Source organism: Atractosteus spatula, chromosome 20, assembly GCF_055471065.1.
Source record: "Atractosteus spatula isolate fAtrSpa1 chromosome 20, fAtrSpa1.hap1, whole genome shotgun sequence".
In the NCBI taxonomy this organism is placed as follows: Eukaryota; Metazoa; Chordata; class Actinopteri; order Semionotiformes; family Lepisosteidae; genus Atractosteus; species Atractosteus spatula.
The window spans coordinates 3,729,814-3,748,975 of NC_142725.1; the positions used below are offsets into that span (position 1 = coordinate 3,729,814).

Below are 19,162 nucleotides of genomic sequence, written 5' to 3' on the forward strand. Positions count from 1 at the left end.
CCACTGTTCATTGCCTTCATTGACCTGACGAAGGCCTTTGACCTTGTCAGCAGAAAAGGCCTCTTCACGCTCCTCCAGAAGATTGGTTGGCTGCCTAAACTTCTTTGGATGATTACATCATTCCATGAAAACATGCAGGGCACTGTGCAGCACAATGGCTTGTTCTCTGATACCTTCCTGATCAACAGCGGGGTAAAACAGGGCTGCGTACTTGCCCCAACACTCTTTGGCATCTTCTTCTCCTTGTTGTTTTCGTACACCTTCAGTTCCTTCGAGGATGGTGTTTACATTCACACTAGAAGTGATGGGAAGCTTTTCAATCTGGCGCGACTCTGGGCAAAGACGTCAGGTTTTGATCAGGGAAATGTTATTTGTCGACAGCGCTGCCCTGGTTGCACACTCTGAGGAAGGTCTCCAGAGACTCATCAGCAGCTTTGCACGTGCCTGCAGTGAGTTTGGCCATACCATTAGCCTGAAGAAGACCAACATCATGGGTCAGAACGTTAATGGTGCTCCAAGCATATCCATCAGGGGACACACTCTCGAAGTCATGGAGTTTACCTACCTCAGTTCCACCATCACCAGCAGCCTGTCTTTAGATGCCGAGCACAACAAACGCACTGGTATAGCAGCAACCACGATGGCACGTCTTTCCAGGAAGGTCTGGGAGAACCACATGCTGACCATAAACACTTAGATAAAGGTGTACCAGACCTGTGTGCTTAGCATGTTACTGTATGGCAGCAAGACCTGGACCCTGTACAAACGGCAGGAGTGTCGCCTCAGCTCCTTCCATCTTCGCTGTCTAAGGAGAATCTTGGGAATCACATGGGAAAGATTGTGTGCTCAACAAAGACATTTTCACTCAAGCGCACATCCCCAGTATGTTCCCACTCCTGTCACAGCGACATCAGCGCTGGCCCGGCCATGTCAGCCGAATGGAAGACGGCCGAATACCAAATTTATTTTTTACACTAATCTTTTATATTAGCAGTTCTGAAGTGTGAAATGCGCTGTACTCCTCCTTAAAGAGTAGAGTGCCTGTGAAAATATATTTTTCATACATTTTTAAAAATGCTGTACACGTCCCCTTCCAGAAGCATGCATTTTTAATACCACTGCTTGCACATACGTATACATTTAAAATCTATTATTAATAGATCTGCAGTCTAAAATGATCTTGAGATGCAGTGTTATCTGGTACCTACACCTGTTGAACATGATGGCTAAAAAGTTAAACTTAATGGAGACATTTTCAAAGCACTGTCTGATACTGTGCAGTTGTACTCAATCCCACTGATTTAGAATGAATCCCCATACTGTATGCACTGTGATATGTCATCCATATCTGTCATCACCTACAGTACAGTAGATCAACACATCATCCAGAGCTGGTGCGCCTTTACCTAGCTGTCTCTTTCTGGTCTGCTCTGGACTACTACTTTTACATGAGGCTCTGGAGGAAACGAACAGCAGGCCTGCATGCCCTGGAGCCCAGAGCAAGGTCAAGGCTGATGTTAGTTCACAGCAAACGGCAGAACAAATCAGATCTGCTCCCCGATGATGAAAGCAACACAAGACATTTTTCTAGCTCTCCAGCCAAAAATAAACTTTTTTATTTCGCAATTCAAAATAATTTAATCAGAAATGTTATCTATTTTTTCATTTAAATTAGAAAATCACATTTGTTGACATTCGTGCAGTTAGCCAAGTGACAATAGATTACCCTAAACAGGGTTGTTCTAGTGTCAGTTCCACAGGTTATTACACTCTGCGTGTAAGCTCACGCTATTTTCACCAGGCCTAAGGTGAAGAGACAATTTGAGATTCAGAATGTCATTTATAATGTGCTGCTTGGATCATCTTTATATGTGGAGGCCTGAAAGTCACCAAATATCCCATTAGCCAGTGTCATAAGCCACTTTGATCCTTTTAGGAAGGCTAGGCAGTTTTAACTACAGAGCACAGACACAGCAGCATTAGTGTAATCTGTCTGGTCCTGCCTCTGAGCCTGCACCCCTACACAGCACTGCTGTGATCACACTGTTGCTGTGGACATCTACTGCAGTGCCACCCTCTGAACCCTCTCAAGTGCTCTGCTGCTGCTGAGGATTATGGACTGATGCCAGAACATTACATAGCGAACAAGGAGATTCTGCACATGGAGCTGTCAGCACTCGAGCTTCACCCACTCAGAAATGCACCTGTTTTCTGTCCCAGTAAGTGTTTCACAATGAGACATTAAGGGCACAAAAAAAGAGCTTTAAATGTCAAAGTCTGAGATGTAAAGGGTTTAGCTGCAACTAACTTCCTAAGGAGTGACAACGTGAAGACATTCTGATATGGACATTATTTTCTGATTCAAATCTTTTCTTGATAAAAACAGTTGCTTTTCAGTCTAAATTTTTTTGCTTTGCTTATGAAATTTGTAATTACAACTGTACTAATATATAAAAAAGAATTGCAAATCATTTAATATACTTAATACTTTGGAAAAATAAGTCAGAAACTCCTGAACTGTTGCTGATTTCTGGTTTTGCTATTGAAAAGGTTTTTTATTCCAAAGAAAACAGTCAATGCCAGTGATTGAGAGTTTGCAGCGTTTTTACTACATTACCACATTTAAAGTATTTAACTATTTAATACCAATCAAAGATGTTAATTTCTGGTGCCTGTGTTGTTTCTAACTGAATGTTCTAGTGTTACAATTCCAACAGTCTTACTGATCCCATCAGGCAGCAAATCCACATTGTGATCTATGAAAACAGCTCACAGTTCTTCTAATCTGATGCTGTGACACAGTGAAGAGAGACAGTTGCCTCAATCTCCTGCAGCAAGAATAACTGTAGCTCAAATGCAAACCAAACAGTCTGGCTACCCCCTTCCTGTGGTTTCTCTAAAAGCTTTTACTCAGCTGGTGAGCTAACTTGATGGACTCTCTTAATGAAAGGAATCAGATATGAAAATGAGACTGTATGTGTCGGCACATTTGTGTTCTGGCCTTGTATGAGGGCAACCTCATTTAGAAGAACATGACTTAACCCTTTCACTAACAGTGCTGAGTTGCAAATGTCTGGTCACAGGCTGGAAAGGGCATCATCCCTGAGTCCTGCCTTGTATTTTGCTGTCTGATGTCTGTGTGCAGTAATTAAAGACACATGTGGTCATACATTTGTCTGCCTTACTGATCCTAAGTCACATCACCTTGTAGGGTGTGGGGGGTGAACTGATAAAATATTTGATCATTTCAGAACCGCTATTTTGTTAAACATTTGACACTTTACATCCAGAAATGAACCCAATTATTAAAATTAATAATGATAAAATCTTTGAGCTCCTCCAAATATCTCCAAAACAACACAATGTGAATAATAACATGATATTATATCTTAGTCATGAAAAATCTACACAAGAATATATGTAGCAGAGCTAGTTCAGATACGGTGACGTCATCGTCCTCACTGCGCGTATCGGGGACCTCAGCTGCCTGGGCTGGGGGAGGTCTCCTTTAGCTCATGCGGCTGGTTCCCTGTTGCGTTACAATGGAGACCTGGGTTCGCGCCCCAAGTGTTGCGGGACGAAACAGGCGGTGGAGGGCACGAGCCCGCATGGAACCGCGACAGTCACATATAGTAATCAAAGCAGCAGAAAGCTTGCGATACGTTAAGGCGGCACTGAAAACATTGCTGGGCAATGATTTGTCCCGTTAACAAACTAATGTAGGATAGATGATTTTTTTTAATATTAGAAGAAACACTGTTTTCTTGTTTAAATGAGACAGGTGACCTAAGAATCCTTCAAATGTGACAAGCGTTAAACACTCCCCAGCTGCATAGGCACACGTATACTGTGAGCTTGTTCTGGCACCAGTGGCTCCTGATGTGTGGGTTTCTTTTCTGTGGCAACGGAAGTTGTCTTGGTGATTGAAGACATGCCTGCCAGCACCTGGCATGACCCAGCACAAGTATGGGCCCCAGATGTAACACTCAGCTTGGTGAGCTGCTCCTAAAGGCACTGTGCAGCCCCTCCAGCCCAGCCTCAGCCTTACTGTGGAACCAGGGAGGCTGACTGGATGGACGTGAGCCCATGCTGCCTCTGCACATCACCTGTCTCTCAGTGTTGGCCAGCCCTGTGAACACAGAGTGCACCTCACTTCTGCTTGACTCTTAACAACAGCTAGCTTTCTGATTGCATCTGAATCTGCAAACAGCTTTCATCATCAAAGCCCACTTGATTCTCCTCTGTTGGTTCACCGCTTTGTCAAAATCTGTACATCTGTGAGCACTGTCACCACTCCTCAGCTGGCAGTAAACCTTGGCAATTAGCATGGTTATTTGCATTAGCAAACTGTGTGAACAACATGGGTTCACAACGACATAGTTATTAAAAAACAACACAACAAAGTATGCCGAACTTCAAAATTCTCCTGAGATGCACTGACTACTGCATAGTTTCTCACTTAACCACAAAAACAACTTTTAATGCAGCAGGATTTACATTTTTATTTTACAAGCAATATCATACAAGGGAACCAGATTGTACTGTACATGGTGAATATACTTATTCCAGGTTCAGGGGTTGAACAGGAAATCTACACCCTGATCCTTAGCTACTGTACCTCTTCCAGGACAGGATCGGGAACTGTAAACAGTCTGCAGAGAATTGGCTGCACTGCTGTCACATTGTCTTCTTTCTTTTGGGCAGGATTTCCTTTGTGTGTCTGACTTCATAGAGAGTCTGTCAATTGATTCACACAGAGGCCATGAAACTCTTCGGAGGCACGAAAATTATATCTACTTACAGCTGAGTAATAATGGAAGAACAAGAGAGGAAAAAAAGCAACTCATCTGCTGTCACCTTTCACAGGCTGCTCTTAAGAATAATAGCAGGCATTACTGTTAGCTGACCTGTGCTGCTCTGAATCACACCTAAAAGCTGTAGTTATAGTGAGTTTCTGAGAACGAGACCAAACACAGGAACTGTGAGGCAAAGTTCCTGCTTCTCAGAATCACAGGTGCCCTGCCTATAATCACCAATGACCTGTGAAAATATTTTGTTTGACTAATTTTAAAAATGTTTTTTTTATTATTTTACAAATGTGTATTTAATCATTGCATTTGTACTGTAAAATACACTGACACTAAGTACAGTACATTCTGACTTGGAATATTTAGTCAATTTTAGTACAGCTGAAATTCCTTTCTCTCAGTCTAGCCCTCTAGTAACAACAATTACAGTAATTCTTTATGTTTCTGGATACTTCACTCAAAGTGGATACATCACCCACCCGGATGGTGCTAGTGATTAAAAACTGTTAAGTCACTTCAAATAGGGACAAAAACACAATAAACAATTAGCAGTGTTAAACACAAACTTGTGGCTATAGAAGTGGAAAGGTGAAATTAGAAGCTAGGCCTGAAGTAAATATGAGCTCAGCCCTTCTGGAGGGCAAATAAATTCATTACCAAGCAGCCCTCTTTTCTGTAATCACAGCTTGTTTTCCTTATTTCATTAAGTTCTGTTAATTAACCCAAGTTGTTGCATGATGAAGGACAATACTGAGCAATCAGATCAACCTGCACCTGTATACATCTCACACAACAGTGCTCACAACAGGACACTGTCACCTACACAGAACGCCCTCTGTACCCAACCCAAACACACATCACCCCTTCCTACACACAGAACACCCCCAGTTGAACACACATCACCCCTTCCAACACATAGAACACCCCCAACACACATATCCCTCCCTAAGGTCACTGTTGTTGCACATGGATTGTTTTTGCCTTAACAGACTGCATTCCCATCAAATCACAAGGAAAAAGTGAATGGAGTATTGTAAATTTGGGCTGAGCTAATTAAAAGACGTCTTGCCTTTTAGGTGTAAACTCATCTAGAGTACAGGAGGCATGGTTATTACACCCATAAAGAACTACAGGTCCCCTGTCATATTACAGCATTCACATCTACCCATCTGTCTGCTACTCTTCTAATAGCTCCCTTGTTTCAGGCTATTAGAATTGGGCACTGTGCTTTATGAGCTGTTCCACAAATCAATTTCAGCCACTGCCTGGTCTATCCATTAACAAAGGACCTATTCTGTTTTTTCCCTTTACAAATGGCTGGTGCAATGCACAGCGATGCACAGTAAATTATTTCCTTTCCTTTCTGTTCCTGTGCAGCAATGCTGCCATGCTATTTCCCTCTTCTGTTAAATTTACAGAGCGCTACATTGGAGTGCGAGGGAGAGAAATACAGCCAGATTCCAGGGGCCCTGGGGCTGGCATTAACCTTATAAAACAAAAGTAATAGGCTGAGCTGCAGCCTCCCATACTGACACTTTTTAATCAAGTGCACAATTCACAGAATAACAATGGCAAAATTTATCTCTCCAACCTCGCCTCCTGCCCTCTTCCAGCATTAGAAAGCCCTATACAGGGCCTGACCTTTTGATGACCCCTTGACAAACCTCCAGACCTCAAGTGAACTCTGAACCCTCAGTCCAAATGTGTTTTTCCTGTTAAACCAACTATCTATAGATGGAATCAGCCAAGGAAAATGGGTCAAATAATAAGTGGTTTTAACACTGTCTTGTATTTTTTTCCCAGCAATCTGTATTAAAGTCTTTTCTACCATGCTCTGTACTGTACAAGGCTTTCTTACATTTCTCTTTCAACTTTGCTAGTTGGCCTGGGTTACCACATCCCTAGTCAGACACAGTCCCTTGACTCCACTGTTTTCTTTCTGGATCCAATACAGAAATATAGGTAGCAATCAATCTGCATACAAATGTCCAACAGCAAGACCCTGTCCCATGGATTGATGATGAGCACGAACACAGCCACGTAGATAACAAAGAAAAATCACATTTATGGCTACTGCCATGAGCATTTTCAGGCTTGGGTGAGCCTGTAGTACCAGGTTAAACAAAACTGTACAAACCCCTCTTCAGTACTCACCAAACCTAGCTTGTCATATGGATATTATCCTATCACTTATGGAAACTCCAGATCTTCCAAGATTCAGTTTTTAGGGTGATAACCAACATTCTCAATCACTCAATCAGTCAAAACTACTAAAGACAGACTGAAAGAACATCCGAGTCGCACAGCCTCACATATTCCTTGCCCTACAAACCAGAAATTCACTAGAAGAATAAATGGCCACATTCCTTACAGTTAATTACAGGGTGTAGGGGAGAAAGGATGGGGGTTCATAACATGACTTGATTGTAATCTCCACATTGCATGTGGTATTGTTATTTGGCTGCCAGGACTGAAGAATTCCTCATAATAGCCTTGTAGAACTATAAAGACCAGGTCTGCAATGGAAGAAACAATGACATCTGGAAAGAGTTTGGTAGCTCTGACCAGGGACCAGCCAAATGTATCCCCATGAAAAACATGATACTGGTGTGCAGGAAGTTTAGTGCTTGGCTAACTGTTAACATTAATCACTGTTGAATATCCTGATCTGTTTACATCTATGCCTCCAAACCCAAATGGAACCCAAAAATCAATACCCTCCTGGAATGAGTGTACCCTTTAATATCTTGAATTATCTTGGAAAGTACTGTATACACTGCCTAGTTATGGTCTGGAATTCAAGCATACACCTTGGAAATCCTATCTGAACCTTTAGATTTTTTTTATATGTCTTAGTACAGACATTAGAAAGAAATATCCAATACAAAAACCAATAAAAAGTTTATTTTTACAAAAGTCAATTTCTCATGTTTTGGCTCAACAAGAATTTAAATGTCTCTTTCTATGTTTTTTCTGATGTCTACTACCTTAGATAACATATTTGAGAGTTTTATGAAGACAGGACCTAATGTAGAATGGTTTCCTCAGACAACCAAAAAATGTAAAATAAATAACAAACCAACAATGAAAATAAATTATTGACTATTTTTACTGTTGCATTTCACTACTGCTGGTCCTGGAGAGGCTTCGTATAATGTTTACAGTTAAAAAAGTGTGTTTTTACATGTTTTTGCACTTTTCTAGTGTGTGCTTATGAGAAACAAGTCTAAAAAATAACAAAAGCTGCTACACAGGAGCAATATAGAGAGGAAAGCTTAAGTTTCTAAATGGTCAGAATGAATGACAACTATTTCTACTATTTCTATTAGATTATCTTTTGCCAGAGACAGTTTGTTTTCAAATATTGAAGAAACCCTGGTTTTTGACAGCCATTTTCATTCCCCAGCTCATATCCTTCCATGTCTTTTTCTGAATGCATTTTCATGTTGTGTACATGAAATGTTTGCTACTGCAAGGTAAGGGTACTGTAACTGGGTTTATGTATTTTTGCAGTTTTTTCATTTGTGATTTTATTTTGCTGGAAAAATTGATAAAATGTCAATGCACCTTGAAGCGTCAAAGGACTGATTCGCCAGTCTTTCACCACTGATTCTTGTAAAAAAACCTTGTTGTATCTGCTTCCACAAAAATCTGTTCTGAAGCTGAGTTCTTAATAATTTAATGTTTGTGGTGCTGTGTTTTGGTTTTGCTGGCAAAAATCTATGAAATTCAGTGTTTTGTATGTTTATGGAGTCTTGTGGTGAGCAGTATCTTATTAATTTGTTGCTTTATCAGCTTTATATTTCTGTTGTGAAAACAAACTTCATGGTTGTTTGTAGAGGATATTGGAGATCACTTGCATTTGCAATAATTTGAGAAACAATTAAAACATTGTTTTTTTTGGTAATGAAAAGTATAGCATTAAAGGCAAGTATATGTGTATTACATAAGATGTGTAACACATCTTATACCAGACATACCTGTACATTCTATGACAGTGTCTAGTGGGAGGTGCCGCGGCAAGCACCAGTAAAGGGGACGAAAGCACCAGTGTGAGGTTAGCAGGGACCAAAAATAATACAAAAAGAGTGAAAAAATGCATCTAAAAAAGCAAAAAGAAAGAGTACAGCTGTGCTGCGTTACCTCCAGGCTGGGCTTAACCTGTTTAACGGGGTCCAGCCTGTGAAAAAAGCTGCTAGCACAGCGACTGGATTTACCCTATTTAGAGGGATCCGGTCTGATGAGCAGGGTGGGTAAGGTAAAAACAAAACAAAAACTTAGTGCGTAACAAAAACGTGTGATTGACTGCCCCTGTAAAAGTGCATGATGGGACAGGCAAAAAGAAAAAGAAAACCTTACGCGATTGCAATCCCCTCCAGGACTGTCGATGAAAACTCCCCCCTTTCGAGAATGGCCCTGCTCGTCCCATCAGAGGGTGTCCAGTGTGCCTTTATAGGACCCATCCAGGTGGGGCTCATCAGCTGGAAGCCCAAACAGCTGGGACTACAAAGCTTGTCCCCACACTGAACTAAGCCCCCACATTCCTATAAAATTTTGTTCAAAGCTGTTTACAACTGAAGGTATGTACAGAAGATATACACTCTGGCCAGAATATGCCAGTTATGAAGTTGCTTACAACAAGAAGAGCACCAAAAAAGACATACGGCCTATTACACAAGTTTTTTTTTAATGCAGTGCATGTTAAACCCAGAGTGGGATGGATTATCCCAGTCTTCCTGCAGTAACAGCTTCATCTGAGATTGTGTAACGTGTGTGGGGGTGTGGGACTGCAGAACCTGACCTGTTGAACTAATTTTCAACATGATTGAGGTCTTGAGATTTTTCTCATCAGGGCAGGTACTGTATGTACTGTCTTGCAATGCTTTCTGCTGAAAGAGGTTTGAGGTCTCTAATAAATTGGCCAGTGTGGATACAGTATGTACAGTTCATGGATATGGAAGTACAGTAGGTAAAACTGTACAATGTAAGGTATGGAGAATTATTTTCCTTAAATATTCATCAAAGCTGGTGAGAAATCTTTAACACTTGGCCATGTGTTTTAATGAATACTGTGTTCCCCGGCCTTTAGATGTGAGGAGGTCACTGGACATGGAAGTGTGCATGCCTCAGCAGGGTCAGACAAATGACCCAAATGTCCATGTGCATCAACCCCACAGGATGTCAGGGTGCACCACAGTCACACAACAGCACAGCATTTTAGTCACAGCACAAAGAACAATGCTGTGCTCTGCAGAGATTTTCTAGGATGTTTCAAAAACTCACATAAATACAGCATCAAGAACTTTCAAAAGAACAATTCAAGAATGCTTTCTGAAGCCTCACTGATTTTATTTTGCACATATTGCAAGTAAAGTCCCATAATACATTAGACTCGGAAATGTCTGTCACAGTATATTTCATTGAAAAATAAAGGACCACATTTTATCAGTAAAGAGAAATCATGGCCAATTAGGGCTTTCTTCTAACGGGATATCCGCATTATAAACAGGCTGAAGCAGAATATTCTGGCTGATCCATGTCTAGTCTAGCTTGATCAGCCTAGTTTGCTCACATTCGCAATTATAAACTACAGGCACTATGCTATTACTCATCTTATAAAGGCTGAAAGATAGACAGTTTCAACAGCGGATCCAAATATTAACAGATCTTTTGTTTTAGCACTAATGTACCAATTCAAATCTTTTTATCACTTTTATGTAAACGGTAATCTGGTGTTTGACATCATACTTATGTAACTACTTGTGCTATTTTATAATTTTATATAAATATTTATATAAATATTAAGATCTTTTCTCAATTAACTATTTAATTTCTGCAAGAAAAATAATCCAGTAAAAAAAGAGCAGTCTGAGTTCACAGCGGATTGACCCTCTGCTTACAGCCCATACTGAACACCTGGCGCTGGTTTCTGAATTTCAAACTTGTTACCATAAAGCTGAGTAATCAGCACAATTTTTACAAGAGCCTGGAGCCTGTAAAATCTGAAAAAGATCAAACCACAGTACAATGGTAGGTGTATGGGCCTCCCTGCAATAAAAGCTCTGGCTTTATCTAAAGGCAATAATATTAGAAAACCATAAAGTTAAATGGTCAGAATGTGGACAGATATGCTAGTGGACCCAGGAAACTCCCTACAGAAATGCACTACTAGGCAAGACTCTCCAAAAAATAACGTGGCTGTAAAATGTGTGAGGAGTGAGAGGGCACAGGGAGAGCCTGCTCATCCAGTCCCTTTGCCAGCTCCGCACTTACTAGAACTCCAAGGTGTATTTGCCTCAAGGACCAAACATGTTTTGATTTCATTCCTAATTGTTGGCGGGATGTGGTGTAATATTTTTATTGTGGTAATGAACAGTATAGAGAAATATTTGGATATCACTTCAAAGGCAGGCCTGCCTCACTGGTGTCTGCCAGAAGGGCCTTCGTCAGGACTGTGTCTCATCGTCACACAAGGAGGAGAAAAGCACAACACAAGCTGCTGCCTATCCATGCCTGGCTTACTCGCAGCCAGCCTCGCCCAGCTGTAAAGAAAGTGCCAAGTCTGAATAGCACACCAACTGATATGCTCTGCTGTCAAGTTTGTAAAGGACTGTCAAACTCATTCTTCAGGCTGCTGTAGGAGAACTATAACCTGGAGCCACAGCACCGCCCTCCCAAGGTAAGCGAGTGGTGACCTCAGAACTACTGTAGTGTGTCATGTAACAGAGGAAACAGACTGTTCCATTCCCACTGGCGGTGCGGAGTACACAGAGCACTGTCAGGGAACAGGTACTGTTTATTACCACATTCCTTTGCCATAAAATAATTAAATTTGATTATTAATGTCAGTAAAATCCAAATGAACCTGAAGTCTCTGAGTATATTCAATCATTAATACCATTTTTTGTGTTTCCTGGAGAACCCTAAAATGAGGTCTCTGCAGCCCGTCAGCAAACCCTACTGCGATCCCACACAGGGTTTTTTCATTTCCTGGTTGGCCACACTCTCCAAATAAAAAAATGACTGATACCATAAGTCCCAAAAAGTGCAGATTACATGAAGATATTGCATATAGTTGTCCAAGACTCTGAAGTCCCTATAATTAATCAAGTTCAAGGACCTAATAATGTTGCAGCAGATTAATTTAAACTTAATAAGACGAACAGTCACTGAATATTTTGGCACTCTTCAGACAGCCAGGCCTTATCCAGCAGTACGTCAATGGAGCCCAACCCGTGGGAGACATAGTACTGAACCTGGACCCAGCCCTACTGACTGGAAAGAAAGAAGGAGAAACTATACTGAGAAAAACACACACTTTCCCAAAACCATTTTCTTCCTTGTTTCCTTCTTCCTCTCAGAGACCCTCAATGACAGTGCTGTACACTGAATAAAGAAAAAAAACAAAATAGAGGAAAGCACTTCTTTACTTTTGTTCCCTTAGGGAAAGCTTTCTTTTCTCTTGTGTCTTTATTCTATGTACTGGAGCACTTCTGATCCAATCCTCCTTCTTTCCTCCTTTTACTGTAGGACAGAGACCCACTGCAAATCAGCCTCTGGGCTGCTTATTTTGCTGTAATCAATTAATATTTTTAAATGCCCTGGGAATCAGATGTGAACATCTCACACAGGAACAGTGGCTAAAAAAGGACAGCAGTATCATTGGGCTGTTGATGGACAGATGGATGTCATGCACAGCACAGCAAATCGCACTGTAACAGATACGCTGGCTGCTTTCACTTATCTGAGTCTCAGATTCTCTGCAGGTTGAGAGCTATTTTCATCTGGCAAATCAAGCCAGCTTTCACATCACTACTCTTCATCCAGCATCTGGCAGTTAGCTTCACTTACAAGGCAAAAAAAACTGACTGCACAGAGGGTAATGATACCAGAATCCAGAACTGGCATTCTGAGAATATAGGAGTTTCCTATACAGATTGAGGATGTGGGTCACTGGAACAGCCTGCAGTTCATAATGGATGAGCAGAAATAGAAAGAGATCCACTGAGGGAAATCACACTGAGCATACATTGTACAAAATTACAGAATATTAACACCAAAGCATTTTGAATCTCAGTTATGTACACAGAAACAAATTAGGTTGATATGAATGTATGAATATATGAATGTATATGAATACATAAATGGTTGGCATGGCTGTATGAATGGATGGTTGTATGAATTGTTACTCTGACAATTGCAGTTTGTGTGTTGTGTTTCTTTATATTTGCCACACTGCCAAGGATAAAAATTGCACCTGACGTATGTACCTTTCACAGTGTTGTGTCAGACTGGGATGCAAAATAACAGCTCAAAACCACTGTGCTGCATGGGATAGCACCAGTTATCACTTTGCCTCTCTCACATCATTAACCAACAGACACCTCTTATTTTTATATTCTTTCAGGTCCTTTAAAGTGTGTTTTTGACTTTCCTAATATCATTAATGCTACTGTAAAAAATGGAGTCAAAATATTTCTCTACCTCTTTCCACTAAAAGCTACACCTCTATTAAATCACAAATTACTAACAAACATGGCAAAAAATGCTCTATGTCCTCTCCAATTAGAACAGAAACAGTTAAGGTCTTATAGAATTAAAGAAACATCCACTATCACAATCATATTGTTCTTCTTATAATTTGACTTCATTAAAAAATTCTTATGGCAATCTCCTTTTCTCCCTGTCTCAATCAAGCAGGCATTAATAATTGCTCATGCCTGTTTTAAGATTAATCTCCAGGAGAGATAAATGTCAGTAGCAGTAAACTAAGATGACTATTTTAGGATTTATCAAATGGATTCACTGTCTGTAAATGAATCTTATCTTTAAACTAATCAGTAAAAAGTCAAGGACTATAAACAGAATATAGTTAAAATGAACCTTGTCCTGTAATCAAGGGAGTATGTCAGTATTATACTTGTCTCACAAGTCACTATACTTGAATGTTGCTATACTTTCTGCCCCTGCCCTCCTCTACAGAAGAGAATTCAGCACCACAAATTTACATTCAATTTAATTTCGAAGTCTAAAAAGTAAAATAAGCACAACTCACATCTGTGATGGAAGACAATGTGTTATTAACTGGCTCCTACCTTCTTTCCTTCTTTTTCACATTAAGAACTTTAGAGAGGCTTCAAACACAAAGAAGTCCTTCTATCCCCTTTAGTAGTTAGTATCTACCTGAACCAAAGAGCTCATCCAGCCATTTCTTAAAAGAAGCCAGAGTATCAACTTCAACAACATGGTCTGTGCTCAATTTTAAAAGCACTTCTACATAGACTTCATGTAGTGTCCAGTTGTGCTCTGTTTCATGCTTCACTGTTTATTCTGAAAAAATCTGCTGCGTTTACTTGAATAATTTTGAATACTTGAATACTACTACACTAGAATCAGATCCCCTCATAATCTCTGTTCAATACTAAAAAGGTTTAGTTATTTTAGCCTGTCAGTGTAGGGCATTCCCTTAAGCCTTGGACTGTATATGGTTGCTCTTCGCTGGACTGATTGCTGAGCAGCAATATCCTTCTATAATGTAGTGACTGAAATGATCTAAAATTCTAAATGCAGCCTTAACAGTGCATTATATTGGTAAGTGATCATGACAGGCATGGAGATCTTTACAGCAAAGAACAACATACCAACTGGACTAGCAGAGTTTTTTTAAATGGAGCTTGATGTTGGGCTTGCAAGCATTCACTTTTATAGTTAGTAGCACAGTGTTACATACTGTTGCGGACTGCTTGCTGTGCATTGCTTTGTCTTTCTCAGCCCTTCAATAGTCAGTTCTGATTCAGAGTGGATATGAGGACAGGCGTGATTGAAAATGTTTTTACAACAATTCCCCTCAGCAGTGATGAAAGACTAGTTGAGTCTTGTCATCCGGTGTCAGCAGGTATTGCCAGGGTAAATGAGGTTAAACAGGTCAGCTTCTACCAAGGCTAGGCTGATTGGACGAACAGCTGATGCCTCTGTTGTGCCACAGAGCCACAGACTATAGCAACTAACCTGGGATACTGGGTCACCTGCAGCCATTGATGTGGTGCAGCAAAACACATACCACATAAAAGTGTCAATACTGGTCATGGGGACTATTTTTAACATTTATCCGTCATTCTCCTCCTCCTCAAGGAAAGATCTAGTCTAATGTTAGCTGTTACCTTAGAAACAGTTGCTTTCATTTAATGAGACTACCTGGTTCAATTTAGCATCATGGACATGTTTGCTCCACCACAGGGAAAGAGGGAATGCAGACTGGCTTTGCCTATGGCACAGCTAGTATACTCATGGCACCACATCTCTAGGGAACAGCCAGGCAGCCTCGTGACAGCAGAGTGTTTACTACCATCTTGGCCTGAAGTAGAAAGAGAACTATGAGAAACAGAAAGGCTGGCCACTGACACCTTGGCAAGAGCCTGGAGTTGGCTGCCAATTGAGAAAGAAGAGGATGACCTGCCAGATCTTCCGAAATTCAAATAAGGAGGAGGAAAATTTGCCAGAGGTGCATGGAACTGCTAAAGACCTGAAGAAGACACCTAACAGTCCCCCAGGAGAAGAAGAAGGGAAGGACAAGGTGCTGCTATGACACCAGAGGGGGAATGATGACAAAGTCTTCAGTGTTCAGAAGGAGGTGCACCATCAGAGCCATGAAGAGTGAAATCACTGCCATCACCTTCCCCCAGCTCCCCAGAAGAGCTGCCAGGGTTCCAACATGGGGAAATACCCATGACCCAGATGGAAGGCAGTCTGCAGTGCCACCCACCCTTCCCTGTTTTCTGCTACTCCCAGAGGGAGAGGTGGCTAATCTTCAGTCAGTCGATGGCCACCATCATGGTGTAGGATATGCAAATATGCAAGAGGGTGGAGAGCCTGCCGGCCTCTGTCACCTGATCAAATGATGGAAGACAATTGGTTGTGAGACTGTTTAAACCAGGAAGCGCTAGGAAGAGAACAGAACGGCTGTTCTGCACTGCACCAGAGAGAGAAGGGAGAAAGGAACTGACCAACCAATCAGCCCTGGACATGCTGAGTGCAAGTATTTCTAGGAAATAGTTTTGATGTGACTGATGGAGAGAAAGGACATAAGAAGTTAAGGGACTGGAATTAGGTTTGTGTGTTTTGGAATGTAATAACACCATTAATAAAATAGTGATTTTTTTTACTTTACAGCTGTGTTTTGCGTCCATTTGTAGAGGCCTGTCCACAATAAGATCACCACTACCTCAGTGTTTCTACATATGTAATGGTATTCTAAAGGAATGGTGATGTTTTCTATGTTTTCCAGACAAAAAATTGGATTTTGTGTATGTTCCATACTTTGATAAATAAGTTCATTTGTTTGGCACTTGGTGTTCATATCATCTCTGTAACTGTTCAAAACAGTTCCTTTCAAACACATTCTTCTGGGATTGTAATTTCTCACATAATGGTTACTTTGAATTAAACCTTATAATTCAGCTCTAATATGTACTTGTCATACATCATGAAATATACTGACAGATGTTAGAAACACAACAAATGCGTAATGGAACCAACAGAATGCCTTGTATTTTTAATGCTTTACAGTACATAAATGACACAGTAATTAGATATTTGTGTGACACTAAAACAGTTTTAAATTACTATTAATTCATCTGGAGTTATATATTTTTTGTTGACTGTGTATAACTGTTTCCTAAAAGAGGTTTTATTATAAATTTTCTGAATAGCTTAGGCTATTACAAGAACATAAATCTAAAGTATTAATTAAACTTAAAAAGATGCAAAATAAAAAACAAAAGCTTTGAGCTGTGTGGATCAGACACTCGGAGTTGCACAGCTGACAGCAGTAACACTGTTACTGTGACAGCCTTAGCATAGCACACCTTGTCCCTGGGAGAAAATTACAATCATTACATTCCTCCTAAAACTTAGATTTCAACATGCAAGTACTGTAGCCAGCATGACAATGTACCCATCAGTCCTCCCTTCTGCAACACTGCTGTTAAAGTGACCACTGAACCACCATAGTTGGAGCATATAGGACTGTCATGGTTCCTGATTTTTCACCAGTTCAGATTTCCTCAAAGTTTGTGTCACTTACAAAACCTTTCTACTTAACTCCAGTTCAAATTTCACTGCAATGGAGAATGACAGAGTTACATACCCTCTTAACCTGATTTTAAAATGACTTGTTATGTTTTCCGGACAGGTCCAATACTCTAAAACACTTGTAACACACAATTTGAGCATTAAGTAACCAATTAGCATTATGAATTATTAAAGAAAGCTTGCCTAGATATGAGGTGGAACCTCAAAAACATATCTAACTGTCTCATTTAATATCTGTCTTATATACCGTGAAGCTTGCAAAGCAGTGATGTTTGAGTAGACAGTGACCTCAACTCTTTCCTCATCAGAAAGCTTGTTTAGGTGGCACAGTGGTCCAGACTGTGTGTCTGCACCAATCTGTGAGCTTGGGTTTAATTCTACTCCAGTCAGTGTGGCAGAAACTTGGAATCTGCACCCTGCCTGTGGTCCAGAAAACGCCCAAGAAAGGAGGACAGGTTTGTGTTTCCCTGGGAGGTTCTGCTGTAGCATGTGACAGCAGCAGTGCTAAACTAAAAATGCACAATATGGGGAATCCATCGCTAGCAGCCATTGCAAGAGGAAATAAATGGAGTGAACTGATTCAGTGTCACTATTCAACCACAGCATATATAATCATTAGGCTATGCCCCCCACTCAGCTCGTCCTCCGTCTCCACACAGTCAGCTACAGTGAAGAACACAGGAGGACTGGTTACCATGACAACAAGGAAGCGATGTGCAAGGAAAACACTGTTTCAAAACAAAGTCAAAGTCATTTAAAAAAGGTGAACAAACTTAATGAGAATAATTCATCTTATTGCGACATTTCAGAAAAAAACACAATAATATTATTTCTTGATTGGGAGATTTTTATTCCAAAAATAAATGTTTTGTAAGTTTAATATGCAAATGGTGGTGGTTTCTCCAGTGGCAATGGGGGGGTACAGACTGTCAGTTTTCTTTTCCCTCTCACCACATGTTTGCCATGCTGCAGACTGATTAAGCCTAGAAGGCTATTCTATTCAGCCTGGGTAAACAGACAGAAGGAAAACTCATAGACAGTTTCCCATTGTTCCAGGGTGCCTCTACAGTTCCTTTATGAATGCTCTAGCTCACTGGCAATGAGACATGAGGCATTGACTGAATTAACCACAGTGTCTGTGATAAAACACAGAGGAGTGTGTATCAGAATCTCTGATGCACTAAGGCCTGAATTGCAATACATCCATTTCCTTAGCTGTCCTTTCCATTGTGGTTAACCGGCCACACCAAAGTAAACAAATTACTTTTGACCACAATGAAAACTGGTCCCCAGGTCTCCAAAGAGGACCATCATTACAACAGAGAAAAAGACTGAGGCTCTCTGATATCTTTTCACTATCTTAACAGTTTAGTTCTGAATACTAGCCAGAAGCCATATCACTCTGCAACTCACAACTAGCAACCCACTGCAGCTAAGCAGGTGTGAGCAGGTGTGTCCTAATCCCCCAGTATAGTGACGGGGACACTATACTGTAAAAAAAGGCGCCGTCCTTCAGATGATTAATAATTATAATAATAATAATAATTGCTTACACTTATATAGCGCTTTTCTGGAAACCGAGGCCCTGACTCTCTGTGGTCATTAAAAATCCCAGGGTGTTTCTCGAAAAGAGTAGGGGTGTAACCCCGGTGTACTGGCCAAATTTACCAAATTGCCCTTACCAAACATGTCCTCCTAATAATCCCCATCTATGAATTGGCTTCATTACTCTGCTCTCCTCCCCACTGATAGCTGGTGTGTGGTGAGCGTTCTGGCGCACTATGGCTGCCGTCGCATCATCCAGGTGGATGCTGCACATTGGTGGTGGTGGAGGGGAGTCTCCATTACCTGTAAAGCACTTTGAGTGGAGTGTCCAGAAAAGCGCTATATAAGTGTAAGCAATTATTATTATTATTACTACTAAGGCCAGTAACTGCTGCATTGGATTCAAATTATTTCTAATTCTGATGAAAGTGTGGATTGCGGTAGGTGACCACTGGTAATCACTGTTTTGTGGCTTTTTGTCTTGTCTCTGAATTAGACCTTTCATTTGACCCATGTACTGTAGTTTCTTTGGTAGTTAGTAACTAATTGATCCAAGGATATCATCCATCCATTTCACAAAAGAAGCCAGGGTATTGGCTTCAACAACTTGGCTGGGTAGCTGGTTACTCCCACAATCCTTTTGGTAAGCGTGTCCTGTTCCAGGTATAAATGCACTTCCAGTTGTGTCCTCAGATCATATGAGATCACTGTTCATTCTG

The 19,162-nt window shown here is 40.7% G+C and overlaps 1 protein-coding gene across 1 annotated transcript in view; it reads right to left on the reverse strand.

The window, feature by feature from the left end:
- The window catches only part of kazna (kazrin, periplakin interacting protein a), a 607,183-nt gene that overhangs the window by 315,472 nt on the left and 272,549 nt on the right, over positions 1–19,162 (reverse strand). The window lies entirely within an intron of this gene.